Raw genomic sequence first — 5767 nt, 5'->3', positions numbered from 1 at the left:
AAAACTGACGCAAATAAAGCTATACTTTACTTCACCCAAGAAGCTCAGTCTCAAGTTCTGTTGATTAATATATAGTGCGGCGATACATAAATATATTAACAAAGTACAGATCCATCAGTGGTTGGCAGCCGGTTGGGCGGGGTGTTCACGGGGGCGCGCTGTGGCGGTGGGTGGGCAGTGGGGTGGGTGCATCCATACGGCCGGTGTCACTGTGAGAACCAGGGGCTGAGTTGGGTGGTCAGTGGGTGCGTAATGGTGGTCGGTGCCTGGGCACCGCCCCAGTTCTATGGGGGGGGCACCCCGGCTGTTCAGCCATGGACCCAGCAATTCTCCGGGCCGTATCGGCAGCTAGAGCTGGGTGCTCTACGCTGCCTTCCTGCTAGCCCCCAGCAAAACGGGGAATCGGTGGCCGTTTTGCGCCAGTTTTCCGAATCCAGCCCAGGGTGATATGCCCACTGTACTTTTACACCGCGTGGCGAGCGGCACATTTACGCCATTTTCAGGCGTGACGGATCATCCCGATTTGGCGTCAAATCGGCGCCTTTCGCGTCAGAAGCTATTCTGCGCCCAATCACGTTTCGCAATTTCAGCGTCGGCAAACTGAGAATCCCGCTCTTTGAATCAGAAATGAAGAACCCCGCCCAGGGCACTTATGTATGCAAATCTGCTGCCCACCTCCTTAGAATGGGCAGTCAATCCCAGCCCACCATTGGGAAATGCCTTTGGCAGCGGGATTGCATCAGGTAGCCATCCTGTCTGGGTTTCCCGCTATTTCACACTCTCTGCAACCCCCCCCCCCCCCACACCCCCCCAACCCCCACCCCACCCCCCACCCCACCCCCACCCCCCCACAAGCATCCCATCCCCATTCTCACCACCCGGAGTCCAATAAAACTCTGTCCACGGCAGCACAATGTCCCACAAACAGAGATGAGACAATTAACTCGCTCATGTGTTTTTTTTAAAATTCATGTTAATTCTGGATTAAGTACTGGTCTGGGCATTGGGGCAGCTCCCCTGTTCTTTAAATAGTGCCATGAGATCTTTTGCAAGCATATGAAAGGGAGAAAGGTTTAATGTTTCATCTGAGAGAGGGCACCTCCAACAGTGTGGCTCTTCCTTAGTATCGGTAGAGTCTGGGCTACTTGTTCAAGTCTCCGCAATGAGGTTTGAATCCATGCCTTGAAGGCTGTTGCCTCAACCTGGCACATTTGTTCTCCAAAATCCATAAACTTTGTCAGCTTGTTGCCTGTGCTGTTGGATTTTGAAGGATTACTTACTACAAGCTATAAAATCGCAATTTATTCAATGGTCCAGAGTTCAAATGCAATATCCTTTACTCTGGTTGGGGAGTGAGTGACAAGGGGGCGGTGGGGGTCACCATTTGAAAATTGTCACAGCGAGAAGAGAAGGTTCAGAGAAAATTATAATTTGTTGGAGGACGGAATACTGCGTCACAGGAAGTGATTGCGGCAAGGAACATTGCATTTTGTTTAAGGAAAATTGGATAAATATTTGAAGCAGAGGAAGATGTGGATTAGTTTTGGAATGATCCAGCAAAAAGCCAGCGAGTCACGGTGGGCCGAGTGGTCATTTTGTTCTGCGCTTCAGATATTAATAAGGTTTCAGAAGTCTTCTCATGTTCCCACTGTTTTTACACAGTGGATCAATAACAGGATGTGTAGGTTTGAATTAAGCACAGAAAAATACAATGTTCTATTTAGTGGACCCACCCAGGGTATAATTCAGAAACCTTCTCCAAAGTATCCCTAGGATTTATTTGGAAAATCTGAGTGTTACAAATTACAATGACCATACTGTTGCAAATCCTAACCATTTTATTTCTTTTTTTTTTTAATTTTTCCTTTTCTGAGTTACCAAGCCAGGGCTCAGAGTGTGGGTCAGGGGCAAACCCCTAATCCAGCTCCTTGCCTGCTCCAAAAAACTAATTCAAATTGAATCAAATTTATAGTCCCCACAAGAGAGACATACCAGATCTGAACCCAAAGGCTCAATCTACAGACACTTGATCTTAGCCAAAAGGCCGAGAAGCGATTAACCATTTTATTTCTGATGAATATTAAAATACTCTCCCTCCGGAGACACGAGCAAAGGCCATTACCTGCACCTTCCATGAGCCTCATAATTTTCCCAGTCCACGGAAAACCTTAAGGAGGTGCCACTGCGGAGATGAAGGAAAATCAAATAGAAGAAAGCATATTGAACTAAGACAATAAAAATACAGCCTTTAGTGTAGATCATTTGAACAGTAGATTTGAGCACCTTGATGTCAGCAGCCAGAAATATGAACCATGTGCAGAATTATCATTTAAAACACCCTTACCTTAACAGTTCCAATTCATCGCTTTCATCGAGTGTCCCACAGGCGGTGGTCGAGGAGGAAAACACGGACTCCTCGGAGGAAGTCATACTTTCTGAAAATACACCATCACAGGATCGTGCAGGCCCATGCAACAGCTCAAGCACTCTCACTTCGATGGTGAGCAAGGTAGCTGACCTTTCACCCGGTGTCTCACGTCACAAGTGAACGGGCGGATGGTGGAGACTGGGAGAGCTGTGGTGGGCGCAGTGCTTTGCATGTCCTGCTCAGTCAGATGAAGATGCTGAACCTTTAGAGCTGTCAACAAAGGAACACTTCTGAAACAACAGGATGTAATGTGTGATGTGCTGGAAGGTTTTAGAATCGCATTGTATCACGTGGAGATGGATTGAAGAAGTTTGGCTTTACCTTGAGTGACATGCTGTCACAGGCATTCATGATGATGTCTTCATCCATGGAAAGAGTGGCCACTTGCGTGGAACACCAAATGCAGCACTCATTTTGTGGCCCTCATTAATAGTTTCCACACTATGGATATCATCTCAAATAGGATAAATGTAACACGCCCTGTCCATTAATCACCCACTGATCTGCAGTGAAGTGCTCTCCAGTACAACCATCATGATCCTGGAGCAGATCCCAACATTTGCTAGAATACCAGACAGAAACCTCAATAACATTTTTCAATTTATACAACTGTGAGGATAGGATACTTCACTCCAGTGGTAATTTCACCCAAAAATAGGGATATGGTATATTAAAACAAACTTTGTTATTAACATGGTATTAAACCACCTTAACATCACAGAAATATAGCTTACAATTACCAGTTAAACAATGCTTAACAATAAAAAGAACCATTAACTTCTAACTCATACCTTCTTTATCTCTAATCAAACAAAACCTACCACAGAGTTGGATTGGATTGGATTTGTTTATTGTCACGTGTTTCGAGGTACAGTGAAAAGTATTTTTCTGCGAGCAGTTCAACAGATCATTAAGTACATGGGAAGAAAAGAAAATACATAATAGGGTAACACAAGGTATACAATGTAACTACATAAGCGCCAGCATCGGATGAAGCATACAGGGGCGCAGTGTTAATTAGGTCAGTCCATAAGAGGGTCAATTTAGGACCCTCTGGTAACAGAGGGGAAGAAGCTGTTTTTGAGTCGGTTCGTGTGTGTTCTCCGACTTCTGTATCTCCTGCCCGATGGAAGAAGTTGGACGGGTGAGTAAGCCGGGTGGGAGGGGTCTTTGATTATGCTGCCCGCTTTCCCCAGGCAGCGGGAGGTGTAGATAGAGTCAATGGATGGGAGGCAGGTTCGTGTGATGGACTGGGCGGTGTTCACGACTCTCTGAAGTTTCTTGTGGTCCTGGGCCGAGCAGTTGCCATACCAGGCTGCGATACAGCCAGACAGGTTGCTTTCTATGGTGCATCTGTGAAAGTTGATAAGAGTTAATGAGGACATGCCGAATTTCCTTAGTTTCCTGAGGAAGTATAGGCGCTGTTGTGCTTTCTTGGTGGTAGCGTCGACGTGGGTGGACCAGGACAGATTGTTGGAGATGTGCACCCCTAGGAATTTGAAACTGCTAACCATCTCCACCTCGGCCCCGTTGATGCTGATAGGGGTGTGTACAGTACTTTGCTTCCTGAAGTCAATGACCAGCGCTTTAGATTTGCTGGCATTGAGGGAGAGATTGTTGTCGCTGTACCACTCCACTAGGTTCTCTATCTCCCTCCTGTATTCGGACTCGTCGCTATTCGAGATCCGGCCCACTATGGTCGTATCATCAGCAAATTTGTCGATGAAGTTGGAACCAGATCTTGCCGCGCAGTTGTGTGTGTACAGGGAGTAGAGTAAGGGGCGAAGTACGCAGCCTTGCGGGGCCCCGGTATTGAGGACTAATTTGGAGGAGATGTTGTTGTTCATTCTTACTGATTGTGGTCTGTGGGTCAGAAAGTCGAGGATTCAGTTGCAGAGTGGGGAGCTAAGTCCTAGGTTTTGGAGCTTGGCTGGGATTTTTTTCATAGAATTTACAGTGCAGAAGGAGGCCATTTGGCCCATCGAGTCTGCACCAGCTCTTGGAAAGAGCACCCCACCCAGCCCCACACCTCCACCCTATCCCCATAACTCAGTAACCCCACCCAACACGAAGGACAATTTTGAACATGAAGGGCAATTTAGAATGTTCAATCTGCCTAACCTGCACAGCTTTGGACAGTGGGAGGAAACCGGAGCACCCTGAGGAAACCCATGCAGACACGGGGAGAACATGCAGACTGCGCACAGACAGTGACCCAAGCCGGGAATCGAACCTGGGATCCTGGAGCTGTGAAGTAATTGTGCTATCCACTATGCTACCCCTTATGGTGTTGAAGGCGGAGCTGTAGTCAATAAATAGGAGTCTGATGTAGGAATCCTTGTTGTCGAGATGCTCTAGGGATGAGTGCAGGGCCAGGGAAATGGCGTCTGCTGTGGAGAAATGGCGTCTGCTGTAGCAAACACAGGATTACTTGCCAATCTTTGAACAGAGATCTTTTGAGAGATTGCTTGAAGAGAGAGATAGAGATCCTGTCAAATTAACACAAACTCTGACAGCCTTCTGCAGAAGCTGCTGTTCAGCTCACAGCCAAAACTAAAGTCAAACTCCTCCTGCTACAGCCCTGGCTCCTCCCATTAATTCCATCATCCCCATTCCACTCAAATCCCCTGACCTACTTACTGAAGTTTAAACACATCTACTCCCCAGGAGTCATAACAAACCCCCATTAGGCCTCTCCTTATAAACATAAACAAGGTTGTAAAGAAGGATTATCTCACTTTTACAACATCTTAATTGCACCATTTCCAGCCATAAAGTCTAGCTGTCTTTCAATCGGGATTTACTTTTAAAAAAACAACTGCAGCAGATATATACACACCCTCACCTAAACTTTTAAAACTATTATTGCACTAGATACATATAATACAATATATATACCAATTTCTTACATTCATCACAACTGCCAGTTGGGAAGTGTGGGGGAGAGGGTTAGGATCAGGAAATGGAAGATGGTGAAGAAGAGGTGGAATTACAGTCTCCACACAAAGCTTTCGCAGGCCAATTTAAAAGAGTGTTTTAAAATCACGCCCAGTGATCACTCCCAGTGAGCCAGCGGACACAGCCAGAGTGAGACACATCGAAGAGTGAGTTTGGGAGGTAGGAATTTGAAGATAGATGGGTATTGAATTGGTAAGACTGTTCCTTTTTAAATTTCAGGTCACTCCATCTGGACCTGTTAAGACTTAATTACCTGCAATGACTCACATTCAAAATATCATCTTGCATCATTGACTTTATCTCTATATGTGTTTCTGGAACCCGCCTCTTCATTCACTTGATGAAGGAGGTGCGCTACGAAAGCTCGAGATTCGAAACAAA

At 46.1% G+C, this 5767-nt stretch overlaps 1 non-coding gene across 1 annotated transcript; it reads right to left on the bottom strand.

Moving 5' to 3' along the window:
- Positions 1-1861: 1861 nt before the first annotated feature.
- On the bottom strand, positions 1862-2056 carry LOC140425893 (U2 spliceosomal RNA). Its single transcript, XR_011948052.1, has one exon. It is a non-coding gene; the product is annotated as a U2 spliceosomal RNA (small nuclear RNA).
- Positions 2057-5767: the final 3711 nt, after the last annotated feature.

The sequence above is a fragment of the Scyliorhinus torazame genome, chromosome 6, assembly GCF_047496885.1.
Source record: "Scyliorhinus torazame isolate Kashiwa2021f chromosome 6, sScyTor2.1, whole genome shotgun sequence".
Taxonomy (NCBI): Eukaryota; Metazoa; Chordata; class Chondrichthyes; order Carcharhiniformes; family Scyliorhinidae; genus Scyliorhinus; species Scyliorhinus torazame.
The sequence above is the reverse complement of the archived record's forward strand: the minus strand, read 5'-3'. Positions and strand labels throughout refer to the sequence as shown.